General features: G+C 46.0%; 1 long non-coding RNA gene across 1 annotated transcript in view; it reads left to right on the top strand.

Moving 5' to 3' along the window:
- LOC119977644 overlaps nucleotides 1–22,354 on the top strand; it is a 36,402-nt gene that overhangs the window by 11,801 nt on the left and 2,247 nt on the right. Inside the window, exon 2 of the long non-coding RNA XR_005463246.1 lies at nucleotides 20,144–20,356. This is a non-coding gene — a long non-coding RNA (uncharacterized LOC119977644). The remainder of the gene's footprint in view (nucleotides 1–20,143; nucleotides 20,357–22,354) is intronic.

Raw genomic sequence — 22,354 nt, 5'->3', positions numbered from 1 at the left:
ACAGTAGCGAAACTGACAAACGGCAAACCCAGTCCTGTCAGCCCTCCAAAGTCTTCCTTCCTAACATCTGGGGGTTTGTGCCAAAATTGGGAGAGATGTTGCACAGACCAGTCAAGCAACAGACTGACATAGTCACAGTCACCATATTATACCTTACAGGCAATGTCCCAGATACCACCACCACCCGCCCTGGTTATGACCTGTTCCACCAGCAGGACGGACCAACCAGAGGTGCCAGTACAGTGGAATACAGTCAGGGGGCAGTTGCCCTGCTGGTTAAACCTACGGTTCACCTCAGCTCATGAAACATGTTGAACACCAATCGTAGGCTGCATTGACGGTAGAAAGAGTGCATAATGTGCTCTGAGTAGTGGATTTAAATATCCATCACTAAGTGTGACTCAGTAGTACTACTACTGATCGAGGTGGTCAAGTCCTAAAGGAAGAGCTGATAGCTTGGGTCTGCAGCAGGTGTTGAGGGAATAAATAAAAAGAGGGAAAGGGCAGCACAGTGGCGTAGTGGGTTAGCACTGCTGCCTCACGCGCCGAGATCCCAGGTTCGATCCTGGCCCAGGGTCACTGCCCTTGTGGAGTTTGCACATTCGCCCCGTGTTTACGTGGGTTTTGCCCCCACAACCCAAAGATGTGCAGGCTATATGGATTGGCCACGATAAATTGCCCCTTAATTGGAAAAAATTAATTGGATACACTAAAATTATATTGAAAAAGAGGGAAAAACTTACTTGGCCTTATCCTCATGGTGGTAGCACAACCCCTTTAATGAGACACGCCTGGCAGCCTCTGTGACTAGCTCGGGGCGAATCGCATGGGAGTGCGCAAACCCTGACTAATAACGCGTTAGCGAGGGGACCTGGGACCCGGGCTGTGTGGATCCCCAAGCCAGAGAGCAACAACCCATCCTATTGTGTTCTGTGTCTTTATGTATTTGCCTAGAAGGCTCCAGAGTGTTATCTCAAGCCATCACATTGACAACGAGGTAAAAAGTTTGCTCACAGCCTGTAGTACTTCATGTTTTGAAGGGGGGGGGAAGAAAAAAGCAATTGAAAATAAAAAGACCGACGAGAGTCAGAAACTATAAATCATGACACCCAAATGCCTAATTTTGGTAAACCAGACCCGTTTGATCAGGGGGTTGAAGATTGGAGACAGTACATCGCACGTCTCCGTTACTTATTTAGTAAATCCCTACAGTCCAGAAGGAGGCCATTCAGCCCATCAAGAGTGCACCGACACTCTGAAAGAGTATTCTACCAAGGCCCACTCCCTCACCCTGTACTTTGATAAAGAGCCTCACGTCCCCGGTGGTACCTGACTCAAAGGTCTTTGACCAGTTAATCAAGTTGATCAAGGAGCATTTTAACCTCAGGCCCCCGATCATCCTCCAGCAGTACAAATTCAATTCCCCTGGCAGGGACGCTGAAGAATCCATCTCAGCCTTCATAGCCTGGCTTCATCAGCTTGCTGAGCATTGTGAGTTCGGAACCGCACTTAGCGACATGCTGCGCGACGGTTTAGTTTGTGGAATCTATAATCTCAACATTCAAAAGAAACTCCTGGCTGAAACTACCATGACATTAGAAAAGGGAGCGAGATTGCTCAGGCGAAGGAATGCACTGGAGAAGTGCCACTGAGCTCCAAAGCGTGGCCGAAGGGTAAGCCAATTCAGTATGGGGTGATGTGGCCATGAGGTGTGCAGCAGGATCAGTAGGCTTGGAGAGAAGCAGACATTGTCCTTGGGGCTGGACTGATGTCAAAGGACCAGGAAAAGAATGGATCATCAACCTAACACAGAGGTGGACTGTTATCATTGTCGGGGGCTCCATCGTCAAGAGACTTGCCACTGTTGAGAGTTTTTAGATCCAATCGCGGAGCCAATATTCAAGCATGTTGACAAGCAAAGCAGAGCACATCAATGCAAAATGTAACAACAGCAGCAGCACTTCACAGTTCACAGCGCCAATGAACCAAGGGGAAGCGGTGGCGTTGTGGCATTGTCACTGGACTAATGAACCAGAGTAATTCTCTCGGGATCCAGGTTCAAATCCCAGCATGCCAGACCAGTTCCCTATTCCCTGCATCACCGGGTCAAAGCTGAGCTTAAGCAATGAGAATCACTGGGCATAATTAGGCCAGTTCATTTTTCCGAGTGGGCTGCCCCATCGTCCCAGTCCTTAAATCGGATCAATCCTTAAATCAGTGGGGACTACAAATTGACCATCAATCAGGCTGGCGCAGTGGATAGATGCCTCATTCCCAGGATCGAAGGCCTCTATACCTAGTAGGGAGGCCTTACCCACTCAAAATTAGATGTCAGACACGCATACCTACAACTGAAATTGGACAAAGAGTCACATAAATTCGGCATGGTAAATACACATGAGGGCCTATTTTAGTACAAAGGGCTGACAATTGGCAGAAGGTCAGCCTATGCTATTTTCCAGCGTACAATGGAAAATCACCTTAAAGGGACCCCTAAAGTGCTGGTCTACCTCGATGATTTTTAGGTACTAGGGCTACTTCTGAAGAGCACATGTTAGCCTGGAAGAGATGCTGTAAAGTTTTAGGATGCTGGTGTCCATCTCAAATGTCCAAAATGTACATTCCAGGCCACAGAAGTGATGTATTTAGGATTCCGTGTAGATGCAATAGGTCTACATCCCCTCAAGAAGAAAGTCAAGGCTATCTGAGAGGTCCCAGCACGCAAGCATGTAACTGGACAAATTCTTCATTGAATCCCTGCAGTGCAGAAGAAGGCCATTCGGCCCATTGAGTCTGCACCGACCCTCCAAAAGAACACTTTCCCTCGGCAGATTCTCAGAGAATTTAAGAGAGCTTAATGATACAGAAGAAGATGAAGAAAATCTAGATATATATTCATGTGAGGGAAAGAGGGTAAGCCTCTTTCCTGCCCTGTCCCCATAGCCCCGCACGTTGATCATGGCCAATTCACCAAACCTGCACATCTTTGGACAGTAAGGAGAAATTTAGCTTGGTCAATCCTCCTAACCTACACAGTTTGAACTTGGGAGGAAACCAGAACACCTGGAGGAAACTCATGCAAATATAGGGATAACGGGCAGACTCCACACAGGCAGTCCCCAAGGCCAGAATTGCACCGGGCCCCGGCACCTGAGGCAGCAATTCTAACCACTGTGTCACTGTGCCGCCCATCCTTGCCATGATAAATTATTATAGCAGTTTCATTCTAAATTTAGCCACAACATTGGTACCACAACACCAACAACTAAAGAAACAGCAATGGTGGCAATGGAGGGAGCCACAGGATAGAGTATTTTTCTTGGTGAAGCAAACTTTGCAAACCTCAAAACCCTTAGTTCACTTTGACCTTGGGAAACTGATTGTCTTCACATGCATCGCCTTACGGGTTAGGGGCACTACTACCTCACAAGATGAGGGATGGTTCTGAGCAGCCCATCACTTTTGCCTCGAGGACCTATTTGAGATTTTCCTCACATGCTATGCTTCTACTTACAGGTTAAGGGAAGTGCTAACCCACAAGATGAAGGGTGGTTCCAAAACGGCCATCACATTAGCTTTTGAAATCAAGAGCGAAACTGCTCAAATCGAGAAAGAGGGATTAGCAGTCAAATACAGTGTGAAGAAATTCCACCAATATGTGTACGGAAGACGATTTGTTATAATCACTGACCAGAAGCCAATATTGGGCGTCTTAAGAGAGGCTAAACCAATGCTACCAATAGTTACTGCAAGAGTGCAATCTTGGGCCTTGCTGCTTGTGGCCTACAACTATGCCTTCCAAGCCAGACCTCGCATGCAGATTGCCAATGCAGATGCATTGAGCCGATTCCCCCTACCCCAAAATGTGCCACCTCCATCAGTACACCAGGAGATCTTAATGACATTGAACTGCCTGGATACTTTCCATTTTCGGGTGGTCACTTTTGGAACTGGATCCAACGAGATCCGATATTGTCAAAAGTAAAATGGATGAAACAGACTGGGTCACACCATGAGAAATTTGAGAATTTGAAGCCCTATTTAACATGCAAAGATGAACTGAGCTTTGAGAATGGTATATCCTGTGGGCCTCATGAGTCGCCCTTCCACCACCAACCAGGAAACCTCTCTTACAGGAGTTATTTAGTGCCCATCCGGGGCAAGCAAAGATAAAGATTTTGGCACACATTGATATATGGTGGCCAGGAATTTATAAAGCCATCGAAGAAATGGTACAGCAATGTCTCCCTGTAAGGGCCCACCCTGTTGATTCCCTTCTTTCATTTTTCGCCCATGGATGTTTGATGGACATATACCTTTAAGTCGAGGAGAGGAAGTGAGGAACTCAAGAGTTGCAATATAATACACTGTGCTAGCTTTAAAGTGCAGAACTCTGACTTTTTTGCACCTGAGAGAGATCGGAGGGGTTCAGTTCAAATGGTTGGTTGGCAGCCAATGAAGTGGCAAAAGGCCATATTCTGTCCTGCAGTAGGCGGTGATTTGGTCCTTACTGAGTTAGATGATTTTTATTGAACAAAGGAAAGGGCAGTCGGATCCTGGACACTGAGAGAAGAAGCTGTGAGTCTCTATTTCTCTATTTCTCCAGAAAAGCTGCATAGCTGCTGTATTTCTGAACCTACAGAGAACTGGATGACCCTATAGTGAAAACCATTACAGACTGAGAGCAGAAACCTCGAGCTGAAAGCTGAAACTGAAGGAACGTGTACTAGAAGACAACAATCAGAAACAAAGGACGTGTATATTTTCTACTTTCATCATTATATTTACACCCCTCTGTGTTTGTTAGTCTGTTTGTGTGTGTGTAGAGGGTGATGGTGAGTTCAAGACGGGGATTAGGAACTGGATAATAGTTACCTATTTGTATATGCTGCATAAATTTGTGTTTAAACTTACAAACCTGGTGACTGAAGTTATTCGGTAGCCAGAGACCAAAGTCTTTGATTGTTTTTCTCAGAATTATCTGTAAATTTTAATTGTGCTATGACTCCAGGTCAAGTGGAGCTGGAATTCATGCGCACTAACTGAACGGAATGTAACATAATTTGTGGGCTCGGTTCCATGATCTTTGGAATGGTAGACAGTGAAGTTTGGGTTACAGTACAGTAAGAAATCTTATAACACCAGGTTAAAGTCCAACAGGTTTGTTTCAAATCACTGGCTTTTCCCAATGTACCACGCCTCGGGACATCCTTTCCTCCAACGTATGAGGTAGACAACGTTGGCCAAGTCGCATGAGTATGTACCGCGTACCTGGTGGGTGGGTGTTCTAACGTGTAATGGTGGTACTCATGTCAATGATCTGGCATGTCTTGAAGAGGTAGGGTTGTGTGATGTCGTGGTCGCTGTTTTCCTGAAGGCTGGGTAGTTTGCTGCAAACAGTGGTCTGTTTGAGGTTGCGCGGTTGTTTGAAGGCAAGTAGTGGGGGTGTGGGGATGGCCTTGGCAAGATGTTCATCTTCATAGATGACACGTTGCAGGCTGCGAAGAAGCTGTCATAGTTTGTACACTCCAGGGAAGTACTGGACGACAAAGGATACTCTGTCAGTTGTGTCCTGTGTTTGCCTTCTAAGGAGGTCGGTGGGGTTTTTGCTGTGGTGCGTTGGAACTGTCGATCGGCGGGTCGAGTGCTATATCCCGTTCTTACAAGGTTGTCTTTCAGCATCTGTAGATGTTTCGTAACGTTCCTCCTCGTCTGAGCAGATCCTGTGTATACGGAGGGCTTGTCAATATTGACTCGACATATTATCCCTCCCTCCTGTCGCTCTGTCTAGATCAGTAAAAACTTAATTACCGGCAAATATTTGCATTCAAAGTATTGTCTTGCATCATTAACTTTGTCGATATATGTGGTTGTGGAACCCACCTCTTCATTCATCTGATGAAGGAGCTGTGCTCTGAAAGCTAATGATTCTGTTAGACTTTAACCTGCTGTTGTCAGACTTCTTACGGTGCCCACCCCAGTTCAACACTGGCATCTCCACATCATGGGTTACAGTATAAATGGCTCTGGAAGCTGCTAAGGTTTTTCTTCAGGTGGACGACTTGTCTTTGGTTTATTTAAAAGCGCTTCAAAAAGATAAGCTAGTCAAAGTGGCAGGTGAATTAAAAATAGAGGTACCAGCTAAAGCTAGGAAGGTAGAGGTCACCGAAGTGATTGCTCAGCATTTCAATTTGAAAGAAATGCCAGAAACACAGCCTGAATCATGGCAACAATCAGTAGAATTAGCTACAACCTAGGCTGAGACTGGACCAGATAGACCAGCAGCACTCAAGGGTGGGACATCTCCCCATTGAGGAGCAGAAGCCCAAAGTGACCTTATTCAGCCCATCCACAGTTGTTTACAGCTTCTTCCGGTGGTGGGGCGGGGTTTGGACAAAGAGCAAATATCGCTGGTCACAGGAAATGATGCATGCCCATGACCCATGTTAAATGAATCCACATCAGTTGGTGAAGTTAAAACTAAAAAACAGCAGCTGTCTACACTGGAGAGGGCTTATTGTTCAATCAACATGACTCCACCCCCCACCAATGTCCCAGCTACCTGTTGCATATGTGCCTGGAGCTAATGAAAAGTTGCTAGGCAGAGCAAGCATCAATGCGGGACTGGAGAATAGCACTACCCATGGTATGATGTATAGAATCACATGGTAATGGGCTGAGAGAACTCTTTGCAAGTTGCTTGCTGAGATCTGTAAATAGATTAACAATCAACGGTTCATATTTAAACATGCAAGCCTCAAGATCTCATTACTGAGACGTCTGAAGAACCCATACCACAACATCTTGCTCAGCAGCAACACCTTAACACAACACGATCATCATTTATACTCTTTTGAGCACAATGAAGGAACTGTTAAGACAAATTAAACAAATAAAATGGGGGGAATAGCTCCTTAAAGGGACTCTGCAACAAAAGACAAAAGCTCAAAGGAAACTTACAAAAGATAAAATGTAATTGTGGTGACGTCAATAAAGCACTGATCCCCGTTTGTATTTTGTTAAGTAAAACAAGTTAAAAATTAAAGGAGACAAATTAACGCATTAACAAAAGATCAAATCAACAAAATAAAGGTCAACTCCTTTATCCCTATTTATAGGTGTACAAATACCCATCACCATTTTAACAATGTAATTCACATAAATACTTAACAATGTAATGAATAAGACATTGACAATACTTAGCAGGCTAAGATATCACAGATCATAAATGTGCTGCTCTTGCCTTGCTGGGAAAATGTAAAACTGCAACCTACCCGGGGAACAAACCTTGGCTTATTTTGTGTGGTTGCCATGCATAAGGGAAATTGTGTTAAGCTTCACCTCGAGGTAAGATGTTGCATGGCATGCATTAATGAGGACACATACCGAAGGTTAGTGCAACCTGAAGATGCACTTATGTGGCATAAAAGAAGTAAGCTGTGGAGAGAAATAAGGCTGGGGCTGGTACTCGATCTAATGAAGAGACATCACATCAGAAACACTTCTATGAAATGGAAAAAAGAAGAACCTGATGAGGTTTGCAGTTTTTCAGTTCAATCAGATAATAAGATGCATCGGATGGAGTGAGCGAGGGAATACAATTACACGGAGCAATATACATATGATTAGTTTTTGGAATAAATAAGATGACACAACTGAAAAAGCCATTACCTTTCGTATGTACTTGTCAAGGACTTGTGTATAATTTCATTGAACAATGCAGTAGAAATGTCATTTAAAAGGCAGTTATGATTTATTCTGAATACAGTATAGTCAAATAATTGAAAGTTTGTTTAAAAGAAGCTATACTTACTGGACTGCGAGTCTACTCACTGTTTAACCTTACATAGTCAGAATGGTTTACATTCATGGTGCAAAATGTACTGCAAATTGGAACATTTTTCTTCTGTAACATGTTATTATGTTAATATTGGATCTCTGAAAACTCAAATCCATTGTATTTAATTCTGACTAAACACTAAATTAAGCTGTGCCCCCCCCACCCCCCCCAACTTGACTCAGATTCTGCTCAATATAATTTGTGAATATACCCAAGTATTTAAGACCAAGTGTTAGCTTAATTTGATTTCATCATGCGGTGTGTGAGGGAAAAATTCTATGCTTTCAATAAATGCTCGTTTCACACTATCAGAAGAGACTGTAAGATATTCCTTTGAAATAACGCCATGGTGAGCTCACCCCCACTTTTAGAGCTTGAATAGATTAAATAGCCTGGCACTCTGGTGTCTTACTGAGGGAAGGCTGCAATGTCAGTAATGTTGCCCTTTGCACCCATCAGCCTATTCTCAATTATGGTTGACTTTAATTTTCATATTGATTGGTATATCAAGTTGATAAGGCTAGCTATGACAACAAATTCAGAGAGTGCATGAGGGATAGTTTCCAAGAGCAATATGTTATGGAGCCAACCAGGGAAAAGTGGGTATTGAGGCAGGTTTAACAAATGACCTCAGAGTAAAAGATCCCTAGGAAGTAGTGATCATAGCATATTCAAATTTAATATTGTTTGAGAGTGAGAAACTGGGGTCAGAAACAACTGTGTTTAACATAAATAAAGGAATTGCAATGAAATGAGGATAGAGTTTGCTAAAGCGGACTGAGCGGATAGATTAGCTGGAAAGACAGTAAACACATGGCAGGTATTTAAGGAGGTAATTCATGACTCTCAGAAAAGTTATATCCCAGTAAAGAGGAAAGATTCCAGGAGACGGATAAACTAATAAAGTTAAGGAGAGTATTAAATTGAAAGAAAAAGCCAAAGGTCAGTAATAGCCCCGAAGAGTGGGATAAATTCAGAATTCAGAATCTAGCACACAAGGACTAAAAATATGATAAAGAGAGAGAAAATTAACTATGAGGGCAAAGTAGTGAGGTATATAGAAACTCATGATAAGTCCTTCTTGAAATATATATAAAGGAAGAGAGAAGCCAAAGTGAACATAGGTCCCTTGGAAAATGAATCCGAGGACATAGTTACGGTGATAAAGGAAATGGCACTGAAGTGAAATAGATATTTTGCATCAGTCTTTAAAATCATATCTAACCATTTATTAGAGCTTTTTGAGGAAGTCTCACCAGAGTGGAAAGAGGGAAACCAGTAGATATGTTGTACTTGGACTTCCAGAAGGCGTTCGACAAGGTACCTCATAAAAGAGCCCATGGAGTTGAAGGTAATATGTTAACATGGACAGCGAGCTGACTAATTAGCAGGAAACAGGAGTGGGAATAAGGGGTTCTTTTTCAGGTTGATAACAGCTGGGGTTCAACAGGGATCAGTGCATGGTGCGCAACTGTTGACAATATATAGCAATGACTTGGTGGAAAGAGGCAAATGTATTGCAGTCAAATTTGCAGACAACACAAAAATCGGTGGAAAGACGTTGTGAGAGGAAACAAACTGTTTGCAAAAATATATTGATAGATTAATTAAGTGGGCAAAAACTTTGCAAATGGAGCATTATGTGGGAAAATGTGAATTTCTACATTTTGGAAGGGAGAACCAAAGGGCAGGGTATTATTTAAATGGAAAAAACTACAGAAAACTGTGAAACAAAGTTACATTCCCGCCACACAACTGCTTGGCAATGACCATCTCCTACAAGAGAGGATCTAGCCATCACCCCTTGACATTCAATGGAATTGCCATCGCTGGATCCCCCACAATCAATTGATCAGAAACTGAACTGAACTAGCCATATTAATGCTGTTGGCTACCAGGACAGTTCAATGTCCAGGAATTCTATGGTGAATAACTCATCTCCTGACACCTCCACCGACCCCCCCCCCCCCCCCCCCCCCCCCCTGCTGAAGCCTGTCCATTATCTACAAGGCACAAGTCAGGAGTGTAATGTAATACTCTCCACTTGCCTGGGTGAATGCAGCTGCAACAACACTCGAGAAGCTTGACACCATCCAGGACCAAGCAGTCCACTTGATTGCTCCTCTTTCAACAAACATTCAAACCCTCCATCACTGACGACCAGTGACAGCTATGTATACCATCTACAAAATGCACTGCAGTAACGCATCAAGGTTCCTTAGACAGAACCTTCCAAACACACAACCGCTACCATCGAGAAGGACAAGAGCAGCAGATATCTGGGAACCCTACCACCTGGACGATCCCCTCCAAGTCACTCACCACTCTCACTTGGAAATATATCGTCGTTCCTTCACTGCCACAGGGGCAAATTCCTGGAACTCCCTCTGTAACAGCACAGTGGGTGTACCTGCATCTCAAGGACTGCAGCGGTTCAAGAATGCAACTCACCACCACCTTCTGAAGGGCAATTAGGGATGGCCAATAAATGCTGGCTGAACCAGTGCTGCCCACATCCTGCAAATGAATTTTAAAAAAACTTGGGGTACTTATGCACAAAACACTGAAAGCTCGTGCACTGATGCAGCAGGTAATCAGGAAGACAAATGGAATGTTGGTCCTTATTTCAAGTGGGTTGGAGTATAAGAGTCGGGAAGCCCTTCTGCAACTGTACGAGGTATTGGTGAGGTTTTATCTGGAGTACTGTGAGCACATTAGGTCCCTCTTATTGAAGGAAAGGTCATAGAATCTCGACAGTGAAGAAAGAGGCCACTAGCCCATCAAATCTTCACCAACCCACTGAAAGAACCCTCTTCCCAGGCCCATTTCCCTGTCCCATCCCTGTAACCCCGCCTAACTTTCACTACTTTGGACACTGAGGGGCAATTTAGCATGGACAATCCACTTAAAAATATTATTTCATTGGGAGTGGTCCAGAGAAGGTTCACTAGGATGATTCCCGTTATGGAGGGCTTGTCTGATGAGCAAAGGCTAAACAGGTTGGGACACTGCTCATTGGAATTTCGAAGAATTCATTGAAATATGATCAAGGGGGTTTGACAGGGTAAATTCTGAGAGAATGTTACCCCTCATGGGGGACATTAAGACAAGAGAGAATGGTCCCAGAATGAAGGGGATTTAAGACTAAGATGAGGGAAATTTCTTCTCTGAGAGTTGGAGACTTTGGAACTCTTTGCCACAGATAGTTGTGGGGACAGAATCCTGTATATTTCAGGCTGAGATAGACAGTTCTTGATCAATAAGGGAATCAAGGGTTACAGAAAAGGGCAGGAATGTGGATCTGAGGCATGTTGGATCAGCCATGAAGACAGAGAGTGGGAATAAAGGGGTCTTTTTCAGGATGGTAGCTGGTGATTGGTGGTGTGTCTCATGGGTCGGTGTTGGGACCACAACTTTTCACAATATATATTAACGCTCTGGAAGAAGGAACTGAAGGTACTATTGTGAGGTTTGCAGATGATACAAAGATATGCAGAGGGACAAATAGTATTGAGGAAGCAGGGGGCTGCAATAGACTTGGGCAGGCTAGGAGGGTGGACAAAGAAGTGGCAGATGGAATTCAATATGGAACTGTGAGATTATGCACTTTGGTAGGAAGAATAGAGGCAGAGACTATTTTCTAAATGGGAAAAGGTTTAGGAAATCAGAAGCACAAAGGGACTTGGGAGTCCAAAGTGCAAATTCTCTTCAGGTTAATGTGCAGGTTCAGTCAGCAGTTAGGTAGGCAAATGCAATGTTGTCATTCATGTCGAGAAAGTTAGAATACAAGAGCAGGGATGTACTTTTGAGGCTGTATAAGGCTCTGGTCAGACCCCATTTGGTGTATTCTGAGCAGTTTTGGGCCCTTAATCTAAAGAAGGATGTGCTGGCCTTGACAATAGTCCAGAGGAGTGTTACAGGCCAGGGCTTAGAAACTCCAAAGTGTATTATGAAGTCCACCTGACCTATAACTTTTATGTTGAATTTGGCTAGGATGAGGACAAGAGCCTTCACTTGAGGTGTGATTCATCAATCTTTCCAGACACTTTAATCAAAACAAGCTTTATTCTAAGAACTTAGTTAACACACAGCACGAAATGTTATCAATTACAGACATATAGAACCCCCACAGCTACAGTAATCTATGTGTAACACTTAATGAATTCCCCCTTATCTGTTCCAATTAAAAACAAAATCCACTAAACCAAAAACCCCCATTCAAGGGCATGGTCCAGCACACTGTATTCTCACTTGAATGAGATGTATTTCCCTGAATATATCTTTTAAGTTACCAAAACAGGTAGTCACAACGTGTTTCGTTCTGGAACAGGTATTTAAAATGAAAATAGGATGAGACAGGCCAAAACACTTCTTTCTCCTTGTCTGTAGTCCACAGCAGTCAAAAACTGAAGGCGAAACTAAAAGCCTCACATAGCCACAGCACAGCTCCACCCACACAATGACATCACTGAAACCATGTGCGAAGACAAAAACCTTTCTTAAACGGACACTCTAATGACAGGAATGATCACAAGAATGATCCCTGGAATAAGAACTTGTCATATGAGGAGCGGTTGAGGACTCAGGGTCTGTACTTGTTGGAATTTAGAAGGAGGAGGGGGATCTTATTGAAACTTACAGGATACTGAGAGGCCTGGATACAGTGGATGCAGAGAGGATATTTCCACTGCGAGGAAAAACTAAAATTCGAGACTACAACCTCAGACTGAAGGGCCAATCCTTTAAACCAGGGATGAGGAGGAATTTTTTCAGCCAGAGGATGGTGAATCTGTGGAACTCTTTACCGCAGAAGGCTGTGGAGGCCAAATTACTAAGTGTCTTTAAGACAGAGATAGAAGGTTCTTGATTAACAAGGGGATCAGGCATTATGGTGAGAAGGCAGAGTGGGGATGAGAAACATATCAGCCATGATTGAATGGCAGAGCAGACTTGATATGCCAAATGGCCCAATTCTGCTCCTATGTCTTATGTCATATGGACCCAGAGGACTGCCATGCAGTGCTGCAAAAAGCTAAATGACCTCCACCGGGCCATGCGGGTGAGTTGGCATCGGCTCTAGGCATCAGTCCCGTATGTCACACCCGGCCCCCAACAACCATACACCTGTACAGCACCCATCCAGCACCATACCATGTCCCACCACACCCATGCCAAGCAGTAGTGCTCTCCCATGAAAGCACACCACCCTGCCCACCCCCCTCCATCAGTGCATGATGCGTGCGGCTCATGATGCCCTCTCTGAGTCCCCGCAGGAGAAGCTGACCCATAACAGATGGGAGAGGGCCAAGATGGGTGGCGAGGTGCCGGATATCAGAGTCCTTACCCACTCCAAGGAACGGTGCCTGGAAGCTGGGTGGGATGGTGGTCGGCGACAGATCGGTCACCGACGTCAAGATTGGCCTGCACCAGAGAGGTGAGTAACCATCGGCTGCCACCTGGAGGACTGGCCACATGTGAGTTGTAACTGTCAGCATGTTGATCCTGCCCGCCACTGACGATCTCAATCTGATGGCGCCGGCACATCCGGAGCAGACCACCCCCCCCCCCCACCACCTTCCATGAGAACACCTGGGGGAAGAGATCAGAGAATCCCACCATAAGAGTAGTGGCACAACTTTCATCCCAAACCTCCACCAATGCAGAGACACACACCTCGGTGGGCGAAAGTAGTGGACAGCTTTCTGAAGCATATTCTGGTGAGCACCACACAGTTGCTGATGCACATTAGGAGGAGGCGGGAAAATCCAGGCGAACAGTGGTTGCAGGTCTGCTGGATCCCTGAATACAGCTGGGTTCCAGTCAGATGCTGAGCCTCTGGACCAGGCTGACCCGGCGCTGATACAGTCGATAGGCTGTGGCCAAGAGATTCAGAGGGGGATGTCAGCGACAATCCAGCATGTCCACAGCTGATTGGAGGATTCCCAAAGGCTGAGGACACAGGAGATAGCACCGGAAATGTGTGACATCGAGGACAACACTGCTCGTGTGGCGACTGCAGTGGACAGCCTGGAGCAGGACATCAGCACCATGGTGGCGGTGCATAAGGCATTGCCCAGTCAGTGACGGCCATTGCTGAGTGCGTCAGCAGCATGTCCCAGTCACTGAGGGACATGTCCCAGACTCAGGTGGACCTGGCCGGCATGCTGCAAAGTATGTCCCAGTCTCAGGTGGGCATCATTGAGGTGCTCCAGAGAATGTTCGAGTCACTGAGGACCATGTCAGATGCAGGGGAACATTGACGAGCCAATACAGAGCATGACCCGCTCACCGAGGGGCACTGCTGAAGGCATCAATATCATGGTGCAGACATTGAGGAGCTGCCAAGATTGGCAGAGCCACACGATGGAGCGGCATTTGGAGATCTGTCCAGCTGCCCCTCCATCCCAGGGCCCCACAGGCACCAAACAGAAGTAGCGGTTGCTGGGTGTCAACCTGGAGTCTCCCTGCAGGATTACAATGGCAGCCACCAGCATGTCCGAGGCTCTGCTGACAACCGCGCTTTTTGGAGTCAGCAGAGAAACAAGTGGGCACAGTATGGCATGTACTGCCAGCGAATGGGCAGGTGTCCTCTGGCCCCACAGCCCCCAGAGGACACCCGCCGGGGCATCAAAAGCAGTGGGATGTCGTAGCTGCATGCTGCCTTCACACTAATGTGCATTCTGGAGAAACACCTAAACATAGTGGTAGAGCTCAAAAAGCTAAGCATATAAAGGATCACTGAGAGGACATTGGATGGAGAAGGGAGGCTGGGTGAGGAGGCAGCAAAGGGGGTGGGGCACAAGGTTGGCAGGATGGGGGGGCGGCACCATTGGGGGCCAGGGGCAGTTGGGGTCACTATTGTCCAACAATAAAACACAATGCACTCAGATCTCCAACCGTCTGCCACAGCATCCCGTCTCCGCACCCGGCACAGTGGCCCTGGATCTACCTCCTGTAGCCATCTAAGGTGGCCACCTGCAAAGGACCATGGGAATTATGGACAACCCAGGGCTCTGACAGATACGCAACCCATGTGTATCTAAAACACAAGTAACCAAACCTGGCTGAAACCCCTGCCCGTTTACATTTCAATGGCCCATTTTCCCAGGACAATAGAACTCCAATCAAGCAACCGATACAGCCACAGATTGATCGGCGCCACTCCCCTTACTCGGAAAGCACAATTGCCAAGGTCAATGACCGCTGATGACCACCCAGCTACCAAGGCACCCACCCCTTTATTGGCCGAAATTGAAGAGAGTGATCAGAGCCCTGTCGAAATATTGGGTCCAAGATTAAGGACCACCCCAAAGAGCGCAAAATCCCAGGGGGATAAAAGAGAGCACAGCCATGTGTTCTATCTCTTTTGGATCCGGCCTGTGCAGCAGGAACAGCCAGGCAATTCAAGACCAACGATCGCTACCTGACGGATGAGCCCAGCAGAGACAGAGCCACTTTCTTTGCACCAGTCAAGTGAAATCCAGATAAAGGCCTTATCCATTTGCACAGTGCCAGTCGCCTTGAAGTAAAGTATAGGTTATCGTAGCTGATAGGTGTAGCTTAACTCGTAGTAGATATTGTGTTTGCATGTTGTTGAGATAACTCTTGTGTATGTAAATAAACCATCTTTTCAAACTAACTAACTGATTGTGTGATAATTTGATCGATATAAGAGAAATGCTTGTGGTTCACCGAGATAAATAAATAGAGCAAAACTCCATCCCCACCCAAGGCATACCATATTGTGCAGGTGATGGGCATGAGCGTGGGCTTGACAGGAATCAGACTATTGCACAGTGAGGAGCACCAGTGTTCAGCTCACAGCAGGTTATCATCACTCTCCTGCCCTCGACATTTGCCTGCTGGGAGTGCCAAAACAGGCCAAATATCCTGGAGTGAAGTAACACAGACCTTGGGAGGGTGAAACAGGACGGTGGTGGTGACTGCACGTCCCCCGCTGCTGCGCCAAGCTGCGGAGGGCACTGCAGTTCACCCTAAAGCTGCCGACCCTCTGGGGTGGGGGGTGGGGGTGGGGGATGGGATGTACTGCATTGCACCACCAGAGCGGTCAAGGTATCTGAACCGCATTTTTGAGTAGTCCGATGTACCACTCAATGACAGCTCGGGTGGCCTCATGGACTTCGTAATATACCAGGTCTCTGCGTCAGTCACTGGCATCTCTACTGGTGTCATTTTCCAGGCCCTAAATGGTTACCTCTGACCCCCAATAGCCATCCGGTCATCCTGTGATGACCCTCGAAGATGCCGGGATCTCCAAGTGTCCCAGGATGTAGCTATCATGCATGCTCCATGAGAAGCATGCACACATCTGCATAATCTTTATGTGGTGGTCACAGACAAATTAGACGTTTAGGGAGCAGATCCCCTTCCTGTTTATGTAGGGCGCTCCCATAAGTCTCGCTGAGTGCTAGGCGACACGCTTGCCATCTATTACCCCCTAAACCTGGAGCATCCCGGGATGATAGAGAATCCTGCTGCCTGGGCATCCTGTTGGGCCTGGTACAGGCAACATTTTATATAGTTAGCTGCCCTGGCAAACAGGACATCCGTGAATTCACGGATGCACTTGTGGGCTGCTGTTTGAGATATGCCGCACAGGTCCCTTGAATGGTCCTGAGGCGTAAAATTTCAGGGCTGCTGTGACCTTAACGTCCATTGGGTGTGGGTATCTGGTGCCAAGTCAGTGAAGGCATGGTACAGGTGTTTCACCATCCCCTTTTTTGAGGCGGAGCCTCCTTCGGCACACGCTGTCCGTCATCTGTTCACATGACCAGCGACGCCTGTACACCTTGGATCATCAACAGTTTCTCCCTCTAGATCCTTCCCTGGTCTGATGGGTGACTGGGTCCTCAGGGTGTGTGGTGGGACCTTGCGCATGGGCTGCCGCCTCGGGCCTCTGTCGACACTGGTGCCACCGCCTTCTCCAGCGTCTGGCTGACTGGCCTGCCAGCAGCATCATGAAGGCAGCTTCCACAGGCTCCAAGATATCATCCTTAACTTAACTTATACTCGTTCTAACCTTTTAAAAATTAATTCTAAAGCTAACATTATTACTAACCTCTCTCTTTTATCTTCTCTTGCAGGCTTGAAGCCGATGCCGGTGTTATGTAGTTACATTGTATATCTTGTGTTGCCCTATTATGTATTCTCATGTATTTTCTTGAATTTTGTTTAATTCCCTTTTCTTCCATGTACTGAATGATCTGTTGAGCTGCTTGCAGAAAAACCCTTTTCACTGTACCTCGGTACACGTGACAATAAACAAATCCAATCCAATCCAATCCAATCCATCCCGTAAGGAATTGAAAAAGGTGAGGGACAGTCAATCAGCAATGGCCTCCAACCCGGTACCCTCCAGTCCCCAATGCTCCCCCACTCATCCTCTGGTGTTCCTTAGGGTACCATCCAACACGCCCTGTGCGCACACACCTCCGGCTGCAATGGGAGCCCACAGGCACCAGTGCCTGTACTCGAGACACCCCTTGGTAACATTACTTAGACCAGTGTGCTGGTTCCAGCCCCGGTGCACACACCCACCCTCTGGTTGCGGGCATGTCCCAGTGCTGAGGTCCAGGTCTTGGGTGGTTGAATGTTGCCTCCTGCCTCTGTGGTGTTCAGGCTTCACGGCCTGGTTAGGATGTGAGGCAGTAACTCCCACCTGCAACATGGCATGTGTACCCACTGGAATCCACTTGTGTGCTGTGAAGTGCTGACATTAGTACAATTGCCTATTCCCAATTAGCAATAGCCTTCAGCTGTGAGCCTGGGGGTCGCCACGGTCAGCGGTGGTCATGGGTGGTCGGCGGGACAGATAGGCAGTAGCTGGAGTTGCTCAATTATCAGTGCCCCCAGGCTGATTCCCCGACTTTCAAGATGGCTACTCACCTTCTCGGAACTCCACAGCAGCTACTCCGCCAGCTTCACGTTTTTAAAAAGATGTGATAATCCGCGCCCGCTTGACCGCTTGCTGGGGAGTCGGTTAGATCACAGGAGGCCGTTAGACAGGGGGTCATTCCAATTAATGGTATGGAGATTGGTTTTAATTGGTGATTGTTGGTTTCTCACCGCGCCACGGTGGGATCCTGATTTCACCAACAGGAGCGGGCCGGTTAGATTGCAAACCGATCGGTGCCTATCGCGGTTCATCAGACTTAATGAACCGAGGACAGGTTAATGAGCAAAAATGCAGAGAAGGAATAAAATGGGGCCCTTTCAAGTTGCCAGTAGAAATCAGAATGGAATTCGAAAGCAGTCGAACAAAAGAGGTTTTCGGACACAATTTGAAGGTTGGATGAGAAGGAAAGGGGATGCAATTTAAGGATTGGCATTCCAGAGAAGGGGGATGATGATTCCATGTATCATCATGGATAATCAAGCAGAAGGAACAAGGAAGGAATAGCATTGGAGTAAAACAGCATTGGAAAAACCGGGAGAAGGAAGAAAACTGATATCTAAGCATGCGAGGGAGATATGTACCTCGGAATGAATACTGAAGAAGAAAGGGCCAAAGAGCAATGAAAGATTTGAATTGGAGAACCTCAAAGGAAATTTGTGCCTTGTGTGTTCAACGTGCAATTATCACACCTTATGTAGCCATGACAAATAAAGCAGAACTGAACAATAGCAACATGAATATCATTGCCTCTTATGATGACTCATTTCAGAATCAAACACTGAAAAGACGTTGGGTCAAAAAAATTAAGTTCTTCATGTGAAACTCTTTGATTGAAGTGGTTGCAAGCATTCACACAGCTTTCATTCTCTCTCCCCTCAGAGTGACATGATTCAATGGTTGAAAGGAATTATGGTGTGTTGCATTTTCTATTCCTATTCCTTTTTCGATATTTTGTTTTAACTGGACAACGAGGGCTGCATTTTAAATATAAGTGTGACTAAATGAGTATTATTAAGTTTGAAAAGAACCAACAGGGTAGTTGGTGGAATTGTTGGTTGCCTTGTTCCTATTTTTTTCATTGACTTCCGGTTAGATATACAATAGTTGTAGCAGTAGGTGGCAGGGTGATTGCCACTCTGCAACCATGTCAAGGGCAGCACGGTAGCATTGTGGATAGCACAAATGCTTCACAGCTCCAGGGTCCCAGGTTCGATTCCGGCTTGGATCACTGTCTGTGCGGAGTCTGCACATCTTCCCCGTGTGTGCGTGGGTTTCCTCCGAGTGCTCCGGTTTCCTCCCACAGTCCAAAGATGTGCAGGTTAGGTGGATTGGCAATGATAAATTGCCCTTAGTGTCCAAAATTGCTGTCAGTGTTGGGTGGGGTTACTGGGTTATGGGGATAGGGTGGAGGTGTTGACCTTGGGTAGGGTGCTCTTTCCAAGAGCCGGTGTTGACTCGATGGGCCGAATGGCCTCCTTCTGCACTGTAAATTGTGTTGTGTTGTTACACTCATTTCAAGCAGATAGTTACCATGGCTACTACAGAAAATGAGGCTGTTTCTCTGTATCTGTGCCTCTCTACTTTATTTTGTCAGTCTGGCTTAAATTATCTGATCAGATTCACTTATATTGCCAATGTTAACATAGATGGCCCAAGCAGGTAAATGACCGGCTGGATCTTTACTCAGGTTAATGCCCACCTCATTTTCTGCCATTATTTCTGACCTAAACTGTGCATTGACCATTGACCCAAAGACTAATATTGAATTCAGTATTTTTGTTAACTTGTGCAGATAATCTCAACATCACCTGATGACAATCCGGCAAGTAACATTTAAAGTGAACTGACCCCCTCAGACAATGGTAAATATACCAAAGTTAATTTAAAGGTGATGTCAAGGCTTTGAGTATTTTCTTCTTTTTTTAAATATTCATGCATGGGTCGGGGACGTTGATGGCTATGTCAGCATTTATTTCCCATCCCTAACTTGCCCTTGAGAAGGTGGTGGGGAGTTGCTTTGTTGGACTGCTGCAGTCCATGTGCTGCAAGAATACCCACTGTTTAGGAGGTGTCACAGTCCGTGGATATTGTAAAATATATAAAGAGTTAATGTAATGTTACTACTTTAGTCACTAGATGGTGCTATAGAGCAACCATATAAATATCACATGCCTCCTTGACTTCTGGGAGACAGATGGAGATTGAGGGAGATAGAGAGAGAGCAAGACAGAGTTGTGGAGATAGTTGAACTAAAAGCATATTTAATAGTGTTGATGTGTTGTGTAATCTTTACTTAACTAATTCCTTGCTAATATGTTCGTATCTAATTCAGTGTACTGTAATAAATTAACTTTGTTTATTAAACACAGCTTGCTGTTCTTTTTTAGCACTACAGCCTTCACTATCCTGAAAGAACTAAAACAAAGAGAACAACAGGAGACAGTTCCAGGATTTTGACCCAGCAACAGTGAAGGAACGGTGATCTACTTCCAAGACAGTATGGTGTGCGGTTTGGAGGGGAACCTGCAGATGGGGGTATTCCCATGCATCTGTTGCCCTTGTCCTTCTAGGTAATAGAAGGTGCTGTTGATGGCCACTTGGTGAGTAGGTGTAGTGCATCTTGTAGATGGTACACACTGCTGTCATTGTGCGTTGGAGGGGAAGGCAGTGAATGTTCATTGTAGTGGACGAGGTGCGAATATAGTGGACTGATTTGACCTGAATGCTATCGAGCTTCTTGAGTGTTGTTGGAGCTGCACCGTTCAGGCCAGTAAATGTTCATAGTTCTTCCCAAGGATGTGTCAATGATTCTAATAGGTTCCCCACTGGAAATCTGCCATCTGAGCCAATTTTGGATCCAATTTGCCAAATTTTGCATAATCCCATAATCTTGGGGCTGTTTAGCACTGGGCTAAATCGCTGGCTTTGAAAGCAAACCAAGGCAGGCCAGCAGCACGGTTCGATTCCCGTACCAGCCTCCCCGAACAGGCGCCTGAATGTGGCGACTAGGGGCTTTTCACAGTAACTTCATTTGAAGCCTACTTGTGACAGTAAGCGATTTTCATTTTTCATTTCATTTCTTACCTTCTCGACAAGTCTCTCATGTGGGACCTTGTCAACAGGCTTACTGAAATCCATTAAGATTCCATCAACTGCACTTGCCCGCATCTACACATGTAGTCACCTCCTCAAAACTTTCAACAAAATTTGTTGGACACCCGTTAAGTCCATTTTAGTTCATTACCCATCAAATTTTACATTGAATCTATTTTTGTCCTCTCATTTTGAAATGCCTTCTTAACCACCTTATCTACATCCACAAAGTTCTAAATAAATCGTTGATGCGATGCCCGGGAATCAAACCTGGCTCAACTGTTTGAAAGGCAGCTATGCTCAAGACAAACCACCATCACTCACATGTAGATCAGGCGAGGGACTGATTTCAGGCAGGCCTCAGCCTTCAATGCTCTGAGCCTGAAGAAGGGTGCAGACTAATTATAGTCACTATTCGAATTGTGTTGAACCTAACAAGGTCTAACATGTGGTTCAAAATGGTTGTCAACAATGTTCGCAATTCCATGAAGACTGAACCATGTTTTGTTGCCTATGACTTTATGCCCTGCAATCCTGTCAAACCCAGGGAGCGACAAATTCGAATGAAATGTAGCTTAAGCCCAGCCATTATGGAAATCCACATAAAAGGCCTGTGTGCATAAGCTGGTCTGAGCTCCTGGTTTGAGGTGCTACTCCTCAGCTGAGATCTTCAACCAAAGTCCCACTGCTTATTCTAATAGCTTCAGTGGAATTTGAAGACCTCATGGCACGATTTGTAAAGCAGAGGCTCCTTAGTATCCTGGTCAGCACATTTTCCTAAAGCGAGTGTGAGGCCCTTTTACCATATTCATGAAGGGCTGACCATATTCATTAAGAGCTCAACATCTTTTAGAATGGAACAGAATAGAAGGAGGTCATTCTGCTCATCGAGACTGCACCGGCCCTTTGAATGAGCACTCTACACATGTTCCCTCCCCTGTCCACCCCACTCCCCCGTCCACCCCACTCCCCCATCCACCCCACTCCCCCATCCACCCCACTTCCCTGTCCACCCCACTCCCCTGTCCACCCCACTCCCCTGTCCACCCCACTCCCCCATCCACCCCACTCCCCTGTCCACCCCACTCCCCTGTCCATCCCACTCCCCTGTCCACCCCACTCCCCTGACCACCACACTCTATTCCCGTAAACCCATAACCTAACCTGCACATCCCTGGACACTAAAGGGCAATTTATCATGGCCAATCCACCTACCGTGCATGGGCGGAATTCTCGCTTGGCCGATGCTGAAATCAAGAAATGCGATTGGGCGGAGAATCGGTTCCGACGCCAATATCGCGACGGGTGCTGATTTGACGCCAAATTGCAATGCTCCGTCACCTTGACAGTGGCGCTACTGCGTCTGGGAACGCATGTACAGTAAACACCAGCGGGATTCGCCATTTCTGAGGCTAATTGTCATCGCCAACGCAGAAGTCGTGAACTTTCACGACAGCAAAGCTGGCGCTACACCTGGACCGATTCTGCTATTGTTAAGGGCTAGC

This window comes from Scyliorhinus canicula, chromosome 1 (genome assembly GCF_902713615.1).
Source record: "Scyliorhinus canicula chromosome 1, sScyCan1.1, whole genome shotgun sequence".
Classification (NCBI taxonomy): domain Eukaryota; kingdom Metazoa; phylum Chordata; class Chondrichthyes; order Carcharhiniformes; family Scyliorhinidae; genus Scyliorhinus; species Scyliorhinus canicula.
This window is presented reverse-complemented; position numbering and strand designations above follow the sequence as displayed.